General features: G+C 43.9%; 1 protein-coding gene across 3 annotated transcripts in view; it reads right to left on the reverse strand.

The window, feature by feature from the left end:
- The window catches only part of LOC126163955 (NAD(+) hydrolase sarm1), a 1,073,782-nt gene that overhangs the window by 783,424 nt on the left and 270,196 nt on the right, over positions 1-20,162 (reverse strand). The window lies entirely within an intron of this gene.

A 20,162-nucleotide genomic window follows, 5' to 3' on the forward strand; every position in this document is an offset into this window, starting at 1 on the left:
CTTCTCCCATGACCCCACATCCACTCCCTCATACAGAAGTTGGTGGAAAAAAGGACTCAGCTGCTGGATAGGATTGATGTAAGTATTTATTATTTTGTACACAGTGCAGGACATTGTTTATTTAAGCATATATCTGAGTGACTAATTAATTAGATCAGTTAATTAATGAACCCCTCCCATTCAGGGAGATTCCCCAGCCCTCCCCTACCCAACTGGAAACTGGCGAGTCTGTGCTGGAGATAAGTGATATCATGACATGAAATTCAATCACAGAGTAATAGGTATATTGGTCATTTTTAAAATTCAATTTTATACAGGTTAGATCGGTGTTGCTCATCATTTTCTACTGTTTGGGAAGATGCAGGTGCTGTAAAATACATCGAAAAGAAACAATAAAATCGATCACTTTTTTTAATTCTGATCTCACAAGGAATACCATCATGTAAAACTCATCACATGTAAATTACCCCATTAAAAAATCTTTCTATCAAGAAGCATGCATCATTCACCATCCACTCGACTGCAACACTCGCTAGCCATCTCGCATATTCCCACGACCATTGTCGACAGCCACAAAGCCAGCTATCCCATTAGGTAAAGTGTTTGACACCTCAATACACTTGCAAATGTTGCTTTAACAATTTGTTTCAAATACTATTGCACATAAAACACTGCACTGCAGTTGTGATGTGTTATAAACCTGTGCTGGAAGTTGTACTACACCAAGCTATGACCGGACATCTCAGAATGTGTGGTGGCCCTCTCAAGTGCTTAGTTCCAGTACCCACTTCGACTAAAGAGAATAGCAGTCTTCCCAGGTGCATGTAGAATGGAATTAAATCGGTAAAAATAAATGACTGCAAATAGACTCCAAAATGAGAATTAAATCGGTAAAAATAAATGACTGCAAATAGACTCCAAAATGGGAATATTGTTTATAAGCTGAAACTAAAATAAATGTGCGCAAATACATCTCAATTAAACCCTAAAGACAATCACATACATCATGTAACAATAGTGTTAAATACACTAGCACGGTAGTTTGCTACATGAGGCACTGTTGTAACCTATGACCCATGAAGTGATACATCTATCAGTAGACGCAACGACACAGGGTGAAACAGTGACTGGAAGTGGGCTCTCCAGCTGGATCGACGAATGCATCCAGCACAAAGAATGGGACAGTGTAACTACTGGATATTTCCAGAGCACTCCAGAACCTACTACACACAAAAGCTTGTGGAATCTGTGGCCGGCAGACGAGCACCAAGTTGTCCTGTGTAGTTAGACCAGCATTTATCTGCAGGTGAGGCTCCATTGGTGAAATGGTGGGTGGAAGGGATAGAGATTATGTAAATGCTCTCATACTGCTACTGTCGGTTAAACTGTGTGTTCTTGTGTCAGTTCTTTCTTTGGAAAATTCCAGCGACAGCATCAGCATCTGTAGCAGCAAATGCCTTTTCCAGGACAGTCTGCCATGTAAGTTAATTGTTCTATTGATTCACTGAATCTGTGTGCCCTGTAATTTTAATATCCCTCATGGCATCTCTTTAGGAGTAGTCATTAGAGGCATACCTCTGTACCGCCAAGCTTTTCAACGGCTTGCTGCTGTAATTTTAAAGTGTGACGAATTTTTGTTCTGTAAAGGGTATTACAGTCCTGCTCTTTGTTTCTTGTTGTTGCAGCATTCATCTCTGAGACCAACAACTACAGGCAGAGATGGTGCTGCATTAGCAGCCTCCAGCAATAATATTTCATACCGATCAACAAGAGTGTAAGAGTATTTATTTATTTTTTTGGAACATGTAGCTGTTAGAGAACATGTATTTTTTGCTCACGTAATGTACTAAGGTTCTAATGATATGTTCTCGGGAATGTATATACAATTATTTTTCGTAATATGTTGCATTCATTGTCTGAGATATATTCTTTGCTTTTCTAGGTGTCTCTGTGGACGATGAAGTAGGGGTATGTTTGGAGGCCGAAAGCCAGGAGCCATCAATTCAATCTTGTAAGTAACAGACAAATGAAATTTATTACTAAACGCAAATTTATGAAAACGAAATACAAATGAAAATGAAAATCCATTTCGATATAAATAGTGGTATCTTTCAAGAGTAACATTACTCGATATAGCCCCCACGATTATGATTAATGATGTTGAGTACGATTTTGTGTGTGTGTGTCTCTGACATTTTGAAGACATGACCGCCTCCAATCTTGTCCTGAAAAGATCGCACACACTCTTTTAACACAATGTTGTCCATATTCTGGATTGTTGCTTTTATAGCAGTGTGTAGAGATCCGAAATTAGGGTGCCCCGTCTTACTGGTAACTCTTTCAACTACGCTCAAACATAGTAGGTGAGGGGGTTCAAATACAGGCTATTCAGCAGCCAGAACTCCTTTGACCAGAACATATCAACGTTAACCGAGTGCAAGTTTTGAATTAAATGGCTCGTATCAGATGGTGCATTGTCCTGTTGAAAGACGTATTGTCTCCCCGAGGCCACAGTTACATCCACAGTTTCACGCTATTCGTCAAAATTTGCAGATAAACTTCTGTTGTAACAATTTGTCGATTTTCAAAGAAATGAGGTGAAATGATATCACCCTCACTGGATAAACACACATTTCTTTAAATAATTATACTTGTCCACAATATCGTAAAACTATTTCTGTGGGCGAATGCCCAACGTGAAGACATTTGACAATCTCCGGTGGAACTAAGATATGGCGGAAATTTCAAATTGAAATTTGCACTGTGTAAGTAATTTCAGTGAACTAAAGAATAGAATTTTCTGTTTCTATTTTAGTGAGCTAAGAAATAAGATCTTCTGTTTATATTTCAAAGAGCTAATGAATGCGATTTTGAGTACGATTTTGTGTGTGTGTGTGTGTGTGACATTCTCAAGACATAATTACCCTCAGTATCTTACTGATGTCGTTGTAGACAGCGTCGACGAGCTGAATAGATGGCTTCAAGGCGAGCGTGAAGTACTCCTGAGGAAGATGAAAGGGTGTGTGATCTCGCCCGTTTGGATGAGGAGGCGCTCAAAACTGGACTGGGTGGAAGCCTGCCTGAACTGCTCAGTCCTTGAACCCAGAGTGTAAAAGGTGCAACCGCCGTCGCTGCAGAACACATTTACTCTGGAAAGTTGTTATTCGTTTACAGCATATATTTAAATGACCTTGAGCGTTGTACTTAACTTTCTTCGTTACTCGCCTGTTACAGAGGCGTCAACAACACCACCACCAAAACAGCTAGACCATTGGATGCAAGGGCAGTAATTGTACACGAGCCCCAGTGGCGTGCACTGCTTGTGGCTGCACGAGAAGCGACGGCGGCCTCCCCCCAGCAGACACACGGGCGCCTGTGGGTGGTTTAGCTGGAGGAAGAGGACCAATGACCTGACTGCCGCCACCTGCTGCTGCTCTGGCTCCGACTATTCGCCCTCACCAGCAACGAAAGGTATTTGTGCATGTGCACACCCCTCCCCCCCACAGGCGCCTCCTCCCCCTCGCCGTCATCCACAAGGTGGACGCAGTAGTCTGCTTCATCACTTAGAAACATTATTAACGATAGTGTTAATGACAATGATTCTGTGGCAGGCGGCTGTTCTCTCTCCTATCCTTTTAGTGAAGGACATCAGGTCAGTGATACCATACTGCAGTTAGAATACTGAGTGATTGCGGACGGCTTTGAGTAGCGAATCAAGCTACAAGAATCGATAATGAGGCAGGCGTGTACCGCGACCCGCGACCTCCTAAGAATGTGCCTTCCTGTCACGGACACACAGCTCCTCGAGGCCGTGCCGTCCCACCACTAAACGCGCTGCTGTTATGTGCAACGAACTGCCGCACCCACCCCAAAGTTGCCTCTGTGACTCAACAGACAAGTCTTCATTATCTTTGAGAGGGAAAACATTTGATAACGCGGAGCACTTCAGTTATCGACTGGTTTCGTGAATCCACCTTGAGAGCTATCTGGCACAGTATTCCCAGATGGAAGTGAGAGGGTCAGCTAAAGCACTCAGCCAAACACTACAGCTGGACATCCATAAACATGTCTATGATCCGATAAGTGAAGGGTCTAGCTATATCAATCTCCCTAAGGATACAGCTGATACGAGGACATGTATTAATGACGAAAATGAAAAAGATTAGGCTTGTATTGCAAGGTCAGTCCAGGCTTACGAAAGAAACTACAATCCACAGCGCACATCTCGATATGGAAGACATTCGTAAGTGTTGTAACTTTTATGTTATCGAGTTCGCTGCCAAGATCCAGGACAGTGAGCATATGATGCATATAAAAATGCTCTTTTATTCCGGCGACAAAAAAAAAAGAAAATAAGGAAACAGGCAATTATCGCTATGTTTGGATCAAAATCATGTCCTGGCTTCTTCCCTCACAATTGACTAGGCATAATTGTGAACAACATATTTGCTTAAGTTGCCTCAATGCCTTTTCCTCAGGAAAGTTATTGGCAATGTATCTAGTAGATTGCGCTTCCCAGGATCATGTACGTGTTGTTGTGGCTACTGAGGAAGTAATGTACTCCGACTTGGCTTATATGACCCGCTGTGAAGGCGACCCTATGGCTGCACATATAACCTTTATGGTATTGTTTCCACAGGACAAGAAGGTTACCAGCATTATAAGAGACATTAAATTCTTCATTTGTGTGGCCATAGTGTTCATAGTTGCTTTACAATAATCAGTGATCTGTAATTAAGTTATTTACATTTAAATTTGCTTTTAGAGCGAAGAACAGCTCGTTAAGAATACGTTGATTTGTACTTACGGTGATTTTCATTTCTCACTTAAATCATGAAAGGCCGTCTGCTAGCACAGCGTCACTTCTCTGCGTCGGACATTGATAATTTTGGTCTAATTTTTAGTTGTTCTGCAGCACTGTGCATTTCTTATTTTTCCCACCGCACACTTTTGTGCACATCTCTGTATTCTGTTTGTTTTTGTACTTCTGAGTATATTTTGTGGTTTGTGATTTGTACACACAAATACAAACCAAAACACATACTAAGCGACACAGACATCTCGTCCATTGAACACATAGTACAGAGTAAAAATGTATGCCAGTCCTGTGTGATGGTTCATCACACACTGTAGCTCCCTCACAAGTGGTGGATGGGAGGGGGTGTAGGGTAGTGGGGGAGGAATGGTGGCGGGGGTGGGGAGAGCCAAGAGCTAACAGCGCGCTCTGGTGTTGGTGGCGTTGTGAATTAGGTCAGTTGGTCTCCAGGCCTCAAGTTAAACACACAGAATTTGATAATCCCGTCAATAAATATGAATTTCCCGCCATTTTTTGAATTTCCCATTATTTTGAGAGGAGGTGTGAGAAGGATGGGGGAGGGAAGGGGGGAGAGGTGGGGTGAATGGCTGGGGGAACAGACCCATGTTCTGGCTGGGGAAAACCCATGACCTCATTTGGGGTTGGGGGAATTGCCTCCAAATGTATGGCAACCTACACTAACAAAGTGGGGCGATGCTCTCTACACTCCACTATTTGTATCTACCTTCAGGTGTCTGCCAGTTCAGTTTCTTCAGCATCTTGGTCAGACTCACCCACGAGTCAAAGAAATCTTTGACCATTCATACTGCCTTTCTAAGTCTATGCCCTGTTGTTTCTACTTGGTACGTGTCCCACTGACTTGAGCAATGGTCAAGGACGGGTCGCACAAGTGTCTCCTTTGTAGACTGATGGCATTTCGGTAGATTTACAGGAACGGACCGAAGTTTGCAATCTGCTCTACCTACAGCCGTGTCTGTGTTCCAGTCTAGTTCCTGGGGAATTCTTAAAGGTACTTCTACATCTGTCAATGACTCCGTATCCAAGATGAAATGCTGCATCTTCCCTACAACAAATCATGTCCAATAGCTTAATACCCCATACGATCTTCTTTCCATAGTGCGTTCAGCTGTGGTACACGGTCACACGCTTTTCAGAAATCGAGAATACTGCATCTACCTGACTGCCTTTATCTATGGCTTTCAGGTTGTAAAGTAACAAACGTGTGAGTTAGGTTTCACTTGACTGACGTATTGGCAATCCATACTAGTTGGCACGGAGAATGTCTTATTGCTCGAAATACATAATATGATTGATACCAGGATATGTCCCAAGGTTCTACAACAAATGGATCTTAAGGATATTGGACGGTAGTTCTGTGGAATACTTCTGCTACCCTTCTTCTATACGGTTGTGATCTGTGCTTTCATCCATCTACTAGGGACAGGTTTTTACTGGAGAAATCTACGGTGGATTACGGTTACATATTGGGCTAATTCAGCTGCAAACCGAAATCTGATACGGATCACAATGGGCCCTGGAGTTCAGTTCAGTTTTAAGGATTTGTGCTGTTTTGTCGATACCTTAGAGATCAAAACCTATATCACTGATCTCTGTAGTGTTGCGACGAGAGTTAAACTGGGCCAACATCTTGGACGTTTCTTACAAAGAAGTAGTCGCTGTTTCAGTAGAAGTTACTTTACAGAGACTGTATGTGACGGAAGATCCCCTCCATGCAGAAGTGCTCTAATTCTCGGTGAGTTGTTCTTCTTCACCTGAGCCGCCGTTCCCCTAAATGAAGCGGCGTACCTTCCCGCTGTCTCTGAGAGGCCCGCATGACGGCTCCACTACGACGTGAGGGTGTGTTCGGTAGTTGAGTGCGCGCCGTGTGGGAGGCGGGCGGGCGGCCCTGCGCCCTGGGGCAGGTCGCTGACCCCTGGCCCGCGCTCGGCGACCACGTGGCGCAAAGCGTCGCGCTCCGGTCTCGTGCCGCACGCTGCACACATCTCGCACTGGGGAGTCCGGTCCGCACACTGGAAACCCTGCGGAGGCGGCCCCTACCCCAGGTCGTGTTTGTCTGGGACGTGTTGCTCCGCCATACCTCCTGCGTCACCACAAAAAGGGTCAAATATCGGACGCGCGGAATTACGGACTAATGACACTGACGCACGCCTCAGCAGCATCGCAGAGCGTGTTCGGAACCTGAACAGTATATGCGTAGGCACTGTTACTCGCTCCGTGCGGAAGACGTGCTTCGTCGTAGTCCGCATTTTACGTTGTATTTGTGGGATGGTGCTACCGTGTTCATCTTCGGCCCGTTAGTGTAAGAGATGTTACGAAATTAGCAAAATCCGTGTAATTCGCACACTTAACTGCTTATATTTACGTATACAAGCTGACTTCCGGTGTTTCCTTAACGTACGAGTAAAATCAGTTAGATTCAAAAACTCCGTATAAAATTTAAACGTGGTTTGCGTGTTCATTGTATCAAAACTTGAGCTACGACATCAGTTATAATGAACATGTGTGCTTTATACAATTTTATTGGAATTTTGTAACTTGAATTTCAGTGTATATCAACGCAAATAAATGTTGTCCATAACACTTCATAGCAAATCGGCCCTTGTCATTTACAGTTACTGTAATACGACAAATTGTAAAGGCTAAAGCCTTGCAGATTCAACCACTTTCTTCTGTCCCTGGCTGTTCGTTTCAGTTCCATATAATTACCACCTCCTATTCTCTTCTTGCCTTCAGAATACTTTATCCTACGCCGTCCTCTTGATTTCTTTCCCAGCACTATCCCCTCAAGAACGTCGATAATTAAAGTCTTGTGTCCGATGACATACCGAATAAATTTTATTTTTCGCTTTTCCATTTCCTTTAATAATTTGCTCTCTTCATTCACTTCACTTACCAATTCCAGATTGTTTTCCTCTATTCGTTCGCTCCTTCTCGTCATTTCCCCGCATATAAGCATTTTAGCAGCGTCGAATCGACTCCTCTCTAATTCCAGAGTCCAACTTTCACTTCCATAGAGCAGTGTACTCCGTGAAATAATTTTTAGGGGATTCATATTCTTGATGGCCAAAATGTTTTTCTTAGTCATGGAGCCCTGTTTTACCAATGCAATTCATCTCTTCAGTTTCATTACGCATCTGTTGTCCGCCATTATTATGCTACCGACACAACAAAATTTTCGCCTGGACAGTTCTGACGTCGTCAGTTTTTGTATTTTCCTGCACTGCTGTTACGTTCGTTTTCTTTATGTTGACTTTCAATTAGGTCGTCAATAAGGACTAGCTGCATTATATTCACATCTTTTTCAAAGTCTGCAACTATTACAATGTCTTCAGCGTACGTGATACAATCCATGGTTTTACGTTTAGCTTTTATTGACGTTGTCTTCTTCTTCATGGGCTGAACATCTTTCTCAAGGAACACGCGAAACAAATACGGACAAAGGGGTCTTCCTTATCTGACTCCTTTCCTAATCCTAGTCCTTTCTTCCATCTTATTCGTATTTATTTTTGTGCTTTGATTCAGACACAGTCTGCTATCCTTTCAATCGAGTCCTATTTTCTTTGTAGTACTTTGGTGTCACCGCCAGACACCAACACTTGCTAGGTGGTAGCCTTTAAATCGGCCGCGGTCCGCTAGTATACGTCGGACCCGCGTGTCGCCACTATCAGTGATTGCAGACCGAGCGCCGCCACACAGCAGGTCTAGAGAGACTTCCTAGCACTCGCCCCAGTTGTACAGCCGACTTTGCTAGCGATGGTTCACTGACAAAATATCCTCTCATTTGCCGAGACGATAGTTAGCATAGCCTTCAGCTACGTCATTTGCTACGACCTAGCAAGGCGCCATTACCAGTTACTATTGATGCTGTAAAACATGTACCGTCAAGAGCGATGTTCACCATTTATGGATTAAAGTTAAGAGTTAAGTATTCCAGCAGCTACGTACGCTTTTTGCTAAAGTCTAATTTCCTTGTGCTGTTCCAGACCTCACGCCAGCCTGCGTGAGCTAAAACGCGTGCCTTCCGGCTTCCTCTAGTATACCGGGTTGGCTCTCTTGCCAACCCACAACAGTTCTGAAGAGTAGCTAGCGTTTTCTAAGAGTTAACGAACGATAATGTCTTCTATTCATATCAAAAATTCTCTACAATGGCATGCACAAACCAGATTCGCTTCTCTTGTTCCTCAGCCGGCAGTTGCAGCCGAGCAGTTCTAGGCGCTTCAGTCCAGAAACGCTTTGCTGCTACGGTCACAGGTTCGAATCCTGCCACGGGCATGGATGTGTGTGATGTCCTTAGGTTAGTTAGGTTTAAGTAGTTGTAAGTTCTAGGGAACTGATGACCTCAGGTGTAAAGTCCCACAGTGCTCAGAGCCATTTGAACCATTTTTGCGTATACAAGGACCGACATGAGACTGGTGTGCCATCCGTGGTGCGGTGATTGGGAAACGCGAACTATGCCGACGTTATTACCAAAGGCGTCCAAACAGAACCAACGCGCTGTCACGCTTCTCTTGACTGCCGAAGGACAAACATAGGTAGACATCCGTCGGAGAATGAAGAATGAGTAGGGGGATGGGGCAGCATGTCAGCTGAAAACTAGAGCCAAGATCGGGAAAGCTGCGACAGGGGGTGCTTTGTGATAACGCAACTCTGTCGTAACCCAGAAGTTAGCCAACTAAAGTGCGACACACTCGAGTTGCCACTCCATAGCCCTGATCTCTCGCCGTGCGATCATCACGCCTGTTGTTACTTAAAAAACGGCCCTGCTGTGTCCACGGTTCCCGTCGGACGAGGATGTGTAGCAGGCAGCAGGCAGCTACGGACTTGAGGTATCAGGACGAGGTGTTTTACCACACGAGTATCTTCACTTTGGTGATGTGGTGCAACGATTGCCTCACTGCCCGCGGCGATTTGCTCGACTGGCATACCGGTGCTGCACCGTACAGCTTTCGAACGGCAACTTTTTAATTCCCTCTTATCCATCCCAAGTGTTAAGTGAATTGGATATCTGAGGAGGAACTCTTGGTTTCCTTCGTTATGCTATGCATTCTGGTAATTGTATAGTTCGTTAAATTACAGTTGTTTAAGGGCTGACGTGAAATCCCTGCGCGATAACTTTTACGATAACAGCTTCAGAAATTAAAACACAATGAGCAACCTTACTTTAAACTTATTTGACTCCTGTTCTGTAAAACACTGCACCAACCACATTACTTTAAATACTATTTTCGAACACAGGATGAGTTAATCGACATTTTAAAGTAGCCGGAAATCGCCCTGACTCCTGTCAAACGACTGGAAGCTGCTGCCGGCGAGTACGTTGTGAGAGCTGCCCAGGGTCGTGTACCAGAGGTACTGTCCTCTCCTGTTTGATCCTGTCTCTCTAGAGGGAATTCGACATCCACCACGACTCATCCACCTGTCTGTGAGAGGCGCGCCAGTGATAGGTCTACACACCCTGCACCCGGGATTCGAGGATCGGTGACGACTCAAGCATGGTACACCCAGCCCACTAGTCAGCACATTTTACTGAAACAGAAAATGAGCCAATGAGACTCACTTATTTTTTGGGAAACCTGCTGTTTCCCGTAGGAAATGCTAAAGGGTGGGAGTGTATTAATCGTCGACAGTTCATACACATGGCGGACAACTGTACCACTTCGGGAAATACCGACAAGTGATGGGAAGGAGAACCAGGTGCACTCAGTGCGTCTGCCTGGCGGCCTCATCTCACACGCGGAAGACGCTATTCCGGCGGTCATTCGAGGACCAGGACAGCCAACAATAGATTATGGCGCACGTTGGAACAAACGGCCTCTGTCGTCTGGGCTCGGACCATTCTAGCTCTCGGTAGGTGGACAAGGTTGAGCCTTGCTCACGGAATTCCAACGAGACTGAAAATTTGTAGCAGTGCCTACAGAACTGATCTCGGTCCTTTGGTTCCGAGTCGAGTGGACGGATTAAAACAGAGACTTGGAAGGTTCTGCGACGTCCTGGGCTTGTGTATATAAGTTGAGAATTGCAGGGCCCCCAAATGTTTTAGGTGTGCGCTACCGAGGTGGCTGACTGCATGTGGGGTGCACACGAGGTTGTTTTTAGATTAGACGACCCTTAGTGTCGGCCCGATATTGACAGCTGTAGGAGACACCGAAGAAGCATTGCAAAATCCAAAGAAATTCTTCCTACAAGCGAGACTTCTATAAAACTGCTGAAGCATTAGCAATGAAGTGAAAGATCTTGAGGCACTCCACAAAAGCTGTGGAGTTCACCTTGTATTAGGTACCGAAAAATGTGTTTAAAGCCCGAAATTGTTAGCAGTGAGATATTTGACGAAAATTTAAGCGTACACCGAAAGAATAGGTTTACGGTAAACAGAGATGGCGTACTTGTCGCAGCAGGCAAGAAACGCAAATCCACCGAGATCGAAATTGAAACTGCGTGCGAGACTGCTGGGCAATACCCAGTACCAGCGGTGGAGGTAAACTTACAATCGGACTCTTCCGTCTACCGCAAGCCTCATCTACAGATGTAACCCAAATTATTAGAGAAACCCACAACTAGTAAGTTCTCCAACCGTGTTGTCATCACTGGAGGAAAGTTAATCAACCATCGATGAGTTGGAAACACAGTTTTATGAGTCGCAGGTATGACAAGACGTCCTATGAAACGTTGATTGATAATTTTCTGATAACTATCTGGAAAAGACGGAAATATTTTGAATCTAATAGCAATTATTAGACCCGATCTCTTCGAGAACGCCCACATTGAAACAGGTATGCAGTTGTAGCACAAATGATTATCAATGTACAAAGGGCGAGTAAAACCTAGAGAAGGTTTTATATGTTCATCAAACTAGACAAAGAAGCAGTAGTGACGTATATCAATTGGGAGCTGCTGTTATTTAGCTCTCGACAAAAGTATTTGGAAGAACAGTGACTCAAGTTAAGAAGAATGGTTGACCATGCACTCGATAGATATAAGTAGTAGAACAGTTCGCGCTGGTACAGAAACTCCACGGTATACAGTCGCTACAAAGAAACTTCCAAACAAACAGACAGTACTTCACAACAGTTGTAAAACAAAGCATAGAGCTGAGGTTAAGAAGATGCGGAACGAATCGCGTCTGCCCGTCAAGAGGCAAAGTGTACACCCTCGAATGACTACCGTGGCAGAATATTATCGAAGGAGCTCTAAAATAGTGAAATGGCTTCAAATGGCTCTGAGCACTATGGGACTCAACTGCTGTGGTCATAAGTCCCCTAGAACTTAGAACTACTTAAACCTAACTAACCTAAGGACAGCACACAACACCCAGCCATCACGAGGCAGAGAAAATCCCTGACCCCGCCGGGAATCGAACCCGGGAACCCGTGCGTGGGAAGCGAGAACGCTACCGCACGACCACGAGATGCGGGCCACAATAGTGAACTCCACTTTCAAATGTTACTTTGTTTAGGAAGAAACAGACACTGCAAAGATGAGTGAAATAGATCTTAGTGAATGTATTCCCCCTCTGCAGCGGAGTTCGTTCTGATTCGAAACTTCCTGAGACATGAAGACCATTTGTCACACCAGGCCTCGAATCGCAAACCTGCACCTTTGCGGCGGCTAGCGTTCTGCCAAAAAGCAGCTAGGAGGTAGGCACTGGAGGGGAGGTGCGTGGCGGATCCCCAGCCGTCACTCGAGGAAGGCAGAGGTGGCGGCCAGGGAGAGGCGCTCACTGCCCCGCACAGGGACAACACGTTTCCGCCATTCCTGCACGTATGTTCCACTACGGGATTTGTTATTTACAATATTCACTCATTGCAACATTCATTCAGTGAACATTAGACAGAAACACAATATGCACTCTACAGAAAAGTGTGGAGTCGTAAGCAGATTTGAATACAAAAAAACTAAGTGACAAACTCGACTATTCAAATCCAAGCTAATAGTTGCCCTTGTCGCTCACTTCTACTCTGGACAGGAGTTCCTCGTAGTGTTTGAGAACTTTCACGTATAATGTGTTATTTATTCGTGTACATTCTTTTAATTTTTTGTGTTTTATTAATTCTTTCTCGTGTAAATTTGCTAATCAACAGTCTCTAAATTATATACTGACTCGTTCAATGTCTCGAGCAGCTGTGTCATGGTCCCGCACAACGTGAGAACTAAAGAAATCATTGCGCCTGTACCAAAGCGGAGGTAATAAACCAGTGAAGACCAGGTATTATCGCCGACTTTCGTTATGGTCGTGCGTCAGGAACGCTCTGGAACGGATTCCAAATAACAGGACTGGTAAGATAGCTACAACACAATTACTTATTGCCAACACGCAGAATATAGCATGGCCTCCATCGAGGGCCGATTCTATTCCCAGTAGTATATACTTTTTTATGTCATCATTCTTCTTTCTGGTTTGAGACGGCCCATCACGGATTCCTGTCTCGACCCAACCTTGTCACCTCGGAGTAGCACTTACACCAACGTGGTAGCTCATTTGTCGGGCATCAGGCAGATGTTTGAGGAGTTGAAACAAGCGACCAGCTCCGCACGCGTGGTCGCGGAGGGACGCCGCCAACACCGACTACCAGTCCGCTCTCAGAAGCAACGGAAAGGCACTTTCACCTGCGGCGCCAGCTCCTGACGGACACATTCGTGTTACAGAGAACCCAGAGCCAGGAGTTCGCCGACACGCAGGCGTCAGCTCAGCCACAGGGGCCCCTGCGCACCAATCACTTTTCTCTCACGAAACAAAACGCGTCGGGCTCGACAGTAACCTCAGCGTCACTAGCCGGATCACCGGACCAACTAGCACTTCGAATACTCACGCAGTGCAAAATCCGTCTGCTCTCCAAAATTGAAACACCAGTCACTAATAACATACGAAACCATGCTCCTGACTCCTGCGACGACCAGTCGACAATAACAGACCACTGTGCACTGTATTAAAAATCGAACGACCGTATATTGCAGGAAAAAAGAAAGGAACGCGAATGTAAAAAGAAAGTTTAATTTAATTTTAAATATGAGACTCGTTTCTCATCTAGTTAAACCAATATAAAGCTACAATTGTTACAGTAACTACTGATGATAAATAAAGCGTGACGACTTTGGTACAAATGAGACTTCATACACTCGCAAAAGACGGCATAACCTCCAATTTATCAGAAGTAGAGAGTATGGTGATCAGTGAGTAGTTTTGTGCAAGAGATTTAACACATTGCAGCACCCTCTTCCGACCAGTATCACAGCTGCCCTCGAATCAGAAAGGGGAACAGCTGACAGACTACACCAGCTCGCTGATCCCACTGTTCGTACTGTTCGCCCACCCTAAGACAACTACGTGTCTGACCCGTCAGCGTCATATGCTGTCCCGGTCTGATATCAACTGCTAGATGTTCTCTAGGTACCTCAGCTGTTGGCAGGTCTATCACGTTTAAAACTTTTGATAAGTCACAACTGTAAAATACTAATAAGATATGCGTGTGGATGGATTGAACGGTTCAAAGAAATCGGGATAAAATCAGTTTGGGTTCCATAGAAATTCAGCAACACTCGAAGTAATACCGAGCGTACGGGATATTACAGAGGACATGTTGTAGAAAGGCAAAAGTAAATTCATCATAATTTACGATTCAAAAAATTCTCGACACAGTATTGAACTATAACACGTTAATCGGAATTCTGAAGTTATCAGGCATATAAAATAGGGAGCGAAAGGTTATTTACATCTCGTACAGAAATTAGACTGCTGTCACACGAAAGTAAAGGATGAACTGATTAGGAAGTCAGACAGTGTTGCAGGGTATCGTAGACGTTATTCAGACTGTTCACTGTACAAGTTGTTAAGTAAACCAAGCATAAGTTTGGAAAGGGTATTAAAGATTACGTAAGGGAAATTAACGTCTGCAGATGCCACTGTAATTCTGTCAAAGGTGGCAAGGGGCTCGCAAGATCATCTGAACAGAATGAAAAGGGGTCGTAACACGAACATCAGTGGTAGGGCAAGGAGAGCGTCACCCGAAAGTGGGTCACCCAAAGGGCAGGGGTCACCCCAAGTACCGTTATCCAAGATGGCAACCGTGACGCAAGTACGTGACGTCTACTGATGAAGCGATTGACGTCATTCAAGATGGCGGGAAGATAGGGCAGTTGGACTACATCCACTAACCTAACTCAGCTCGTCCCAGGAACTGGCCAGAAGGTTCAATTTCGGCGGGGAGATAAGTCAATTAGGCTACCTCTCGTAACCTAAGAAAGTGGCGGGAAAGAAACGGCACTTGGGCTACCTCCATTAACCTAACTCACCTTTAAACAATTACAAGCAGTACCACCACCAATTGTGTCAGTCATCCTCTTGGAAAATTTTTCTGACGGGAGTTGGCATCGTGTCGGCCCCACTAGAGGCTGCTCACTCATATGCGCAAGAAAAGGTGTTCGCTGCATTTCCCAGTACCAACTTTCAACTACTTTTCGAGGTCATCCAAACACATTTCCTGCATACATCGACATACGGTTCTCACCTAGTTTATTACGCTGATACAAAACACTCGCCATGCCAACGGTCTGGAGGGGAGGAAAATTGGTGTGAAACAAGGAATCAGCCTGTTCTGGGCTGCGGGCCAGGGGAGGGAGGGCACTTAATTTATTTTTTTTACAATTCATTTAGCTGCGCAATTCACCTATTTTATTTATTATGATGATGCAAAACACTCACCCTAATGTGCTTAGAGTCACTATATACAGTATACGGACCTCGAAGCTACACCTACATAACACATTACAGTGATGTGCGAGACGGAAACAACTCGTAAATTACGGTCGTGCAGTGGCTACCAGACTGGACTCACATTTAGGAGTATGGCGGTTCAACCCCGCGTTCGGAACCATCCTGATTTGCGTTTTCCGTCATTTCCCTAAATCGCTCCAAGCAAATGCCGGGATGGTTCCTTCGAAAGGGCACGGCCGACTTCCTCCCCCGTCCTCCACTAATCCGATGAGACCGATGACCTCGCTGCCTGGTCTCCTCCCCCAAACAAATAAACTGAGACATACCACGCAGACGTGCAAACAACTCTTAGATCACAGAAGTAATGCATGAAAACACGATCACCAGGAAACAATTCAAAACACAAACACTCACTGCAAGTAGTAAAAAGCCCAACTTATCAACCACTCGAACCCTGATTCTACTGGATGGAAACCCTAAGTGCACCCCCCGCCCCTAAAGCATGGAAACTATCCAGATGCAGAAGAGGAAGCTTAGGTTAGTCTACTATATTTATTTTTCTCGGGAAACTGACCCAAAATCCATCCTAATTACATAATTAATCACACAGATCGGTCCTAATTACACAACTATATGCATAGCGCTCCATAAGGACGGCTTAAAATCGCAAAAACTAACTATAAAACTCATTTTATCATGCTTTAATTACAGAACTATATGCATAGCTCTGCACAAGAACCGTAATACTAGGTAAAAAGTGACAACTCGTGTTATCTTGATTGGGAAAAAAATTATACCACTCGAAACCAGCGAAAGAAACTTTGAAACTCTACCTTACACCTACAAGCTAGGGAAAAAACGTCCAACTCTCTAGATACTGCTGTTCGACAGTGATGAGTTTAAAAAAGAAGTCTATTAGCTCCAAGCATATACCATTTATCTCTGTTGGACGTCGGAGTCCACTACACACGCCTCTTAAAAAATCGCCTTAACTGAAGCCAATGGGATATCCTTGTCCTAAAAGACTGCCTTCTTATCCATATGCAATCACAAACTAGCAGATCACGCAGTCTCACGGCACGTGCCTAGCCGAAATGACTCGCTTTCCCTCCAAATGCATCCTGTTCCTCTGCAAGTGTACTGGCCCTAATGGCTGTCACAGCCCCACAATGCCTCGCGTTCACAGGCTCAAGTCACGCAGTACGCTCTAGCAGCACCACACGAGAGCAACCGTTCAGCGTTCGATGATTATTTATTTAACATCAACTTCGCTCCTATAATAAGGCAAAATATTTCCGATCACATAAATGTTTTATTTTTTATAAAAATAGACAAAGTCCAGTTTTATGAACAAAAATCTATATAGTTTTCCACGTTCGACTTGGAAATTTATCACCCCTGCAAACACGATTACGTCTAAACCGAGATTTCCACTTACGAATAAAGATTTCCGTATTTAGCAGATTCCAAATCACGTCCTATAATATACAAAATCAAATAACGTCTTTCTCATATCTAGAAAACCGGCAAGTGTGTCTTCCACCTGCTAGATGCACACACCACAATCGACCTCCACTCAATTAAATAAAGAAGTCAAATGCGAAGAAGCACTCGACCGAACAATTTATATGGTAACGGAATAATGACCAAGCGCAAACACACATCCGTATTCAATCTTGTCAAATTCCCACTTGATCACGAAAGCTGTCCAACACATACTGGATATTAGTTCGCTATTTGGTCGTCTAGACGACTACAGAGTTACGTCAAATACATTCGCGCATTGCAACAGCCCTCTCCAGTAGGATGGTCTCCCACCGTTAGTGCGAAACTTGAATCATTCCTACCACAGGGCATGCATAAACAGAATCATCCTACCAAATCGAACACATATATATTTGGTCGCTATACTTCCAATTGAATGACTTTCGACAATGAGCAAAGTACCTGAAATACTCCCTGCTTACAGCTCCGGAAATCGAAATATCTGTACCATTATTATCACTTAACATACTCTTCCCTTTGCTATCACAGTATTCCACGTCAGATCCAAGTCTTCATTACCACTGGACTTAGTCATCTCCTTTACACATCTCAGAACGCAAACACTTACTTCATACTATTTTGGTGTGACGTCATACGCGCGACTGCGTGCGAGATCGCTCTCTAAGTTTTCATCTATTTTTAGGTTGCAGATATATATTTTAACGGTTTTTGTGTTAATATAAGTGACTTATTAGTGGTTTCTTCATTCACCTTTGCCTTTCTTGTGTTGTGACCTGATATTTGAGAGTGTTTCGTATCGAGCAACTTAACCTCTTACCCGTGTTTACATTCCGCGCTGACCAGTTGCAGCTGTAGCGGCGCATCGAAAGCTAAGTACTAATTAATTGTTTGTGTATAGTAGCTTATTTAGCAATTTGAGTAGTCTTCAGCCGGTGTTCTTGGTGTTTTTCGGTGAAATAACTTCAGAAGAAATTTTTGCGAACTGCTTTCAGTTTCGTTACTGTCATTAGACGTTTGATTTTCTTTCTGTGTTAGTATTTTGTTATATTCTCATTTGTTGTTGATTAATACTGTCAATAATAGTAGTTACTTTCCTTGTGGAGCAAGTTTGTGATTATTGTAGTCAGTTTTTAACATCTTCTTATTGTAGTAGCGGAACTTAGATAAAGTTGTTTTCTTGTTTCAAAAACTGTAAAATTTTACCATGAGTGAGAAGTGTGGGCTTTGCCGTAGGTTCGCGAGTAGTGGATTGCGGTGTGAGACTTGTTCGAAGTATTTTCACTGGGGGGAATGCAGTGGGGAAGCCAGTGGGCATTCTGGTGAGATCCTCTCCTGGAACTGCAGGTTATGTAGCAAGAGTAAGTTGATAGAGGAGCAGGAGCGTAAGATCTGTGCCCTTCAGGTGCAGTTGAAAAACGCACAGGAGGAGCTAGATAGGATGAGGAGGGAGAAGGGGGTTGGGGAATGGGAGCTGGCTGCTGGCAAGAGATCTGCTAGGAGAAGGAGATTTTCAGATAGTTTTACAATTGGTGTTTGTAATAGATTTGACCAACTGTCAGAGTCTAGTGGAGAGGAATCTCTAGTAGCTGTAGATGTAGGAAGTATGCAGCAGACCTCAGCAGTTACGGTGGCTAGAACAGTTGCAAAGTCTAAGAGAAAGAAGAAGGTTCTGCTGTTAGGTAGTTCTCATGGTAGAGGTGTAGGCCAGCAGTTGCAGGAAGTTTTGAGGAGTGAGTACCATGTCACCAGCATTGTGAAGCCTAATGCAGGATTGGCTCAGGTGACTTTTAACATAGGGGGGTTATGTAGGGATTTTACAAAAGAGGATCAGGTAGTGATTGTGGGTGGGGCTGGTAATAGTATTGATAGGGATGGGGAGTATGACATAGATGGTGACCTGGAAAAGATAGCCACTCAGACTGGCAACACGAATGTGCATTTCGTGGAACTGTTTCAGCGTCACGATCGGCCTCATCTTAATACAGCCGTCAGGCGTAATAACATGACACTTGGGGATGCGCTAATGACAGAAGGCATGAGTCACATTTCAGTGGTGTCGGTGGAGTCTATCAGCAGGACGGGTTTCACTAGACATGGCCTGCACCTCAACAGGTATGGAAAGGGGAGGTTGGCAAAGCTTATAGGTGATGGCATAGGTGGGGGTGGTGAGATCACTCATGGGAAAATTCCGGTAGTTGTGGGTCTTAGAGCTGTACCTTTTTTAGATTGAAGTCAGCTGACAGGTATTCCTTCTTAAGGGAAGTCTCTCTAACAAAGAAACCACTTTCGACAAAGCTTAGGTATCGGATTAATGAGGGAATTAGTATATTTCATCAAAATATACAAGGCATTAAAGGTAAAGTTAGTGAATTACTTATAGATGTTGACTCTGAAATTGTTGGTATATCTGAACACTTCTTAAATAAGGAGATAATTCAGAGGCTTCCTTTACCAGGATACAAGTTGGCTGGCAGCTTTTCTAGGAGCTCTTTGCGGTGTGGGGGAGTAGCCATGTATGTGAAAAACGGTATCCCATTTGAGTCAATTGATGTTTCAAAGTACTGCACTGAAAAGGTGTTTGAATGTTGTGCAGGTGTGGTTAAATTTAGTGGAGCTAAATTTCTTACTGTTGTTATTTATAGATCCCCAGACTCCGATTTCACAACGTTTTTGCTAAAGCTAGAGGAGGTTCTTGGTTCACTTTATAGGAAATACAAAAAGTTAGTTGTATGTGGTGACTTCAATATAAATTGTATAAGTGATTGTGCAAGGAAAAGGATGCTGGTAGACCTCCTTAATTCATATAATCTTATGCAAACCGTATTCTTTCCAACGAGAGTGCAAGGAAACAGTAGAACAACCATAGACAATATTTTTGTTCATTCGTCATTACTAGAAGGGCATTCTGTTAGCAGAATGGTGAATGGCCTTTCAGATCATGATGCACAAATTTTAAGTCTAAAAGATTTTTGTGCTGCAACGCAGGTTAAATATAGTTACCAACGTTTTAGGAAAGCTGATCCAGTTGCTGTAGAGACTTTTTTAAACCTTATCAAGGAACAAGAGTGGCAAGATGTTTATAGTGCTGATACAGTAGACGATAAATATAAT

Source organism: Schistocerca cancellata, chromosome 1 (assembly GCF_023864275.1).
Source record: "Schistocerca cancellata isolate TAMUIC-IGC-003103 chromosome 1, iqSchCanc2.1, whole genome shotgun sequence".
Lineage (NCBI taxonomy): Eukaryota > Metazoa > Arthropoda > Insecta > Orthoptera > Acrididae > Schistocerca > Schistocerca cancellata.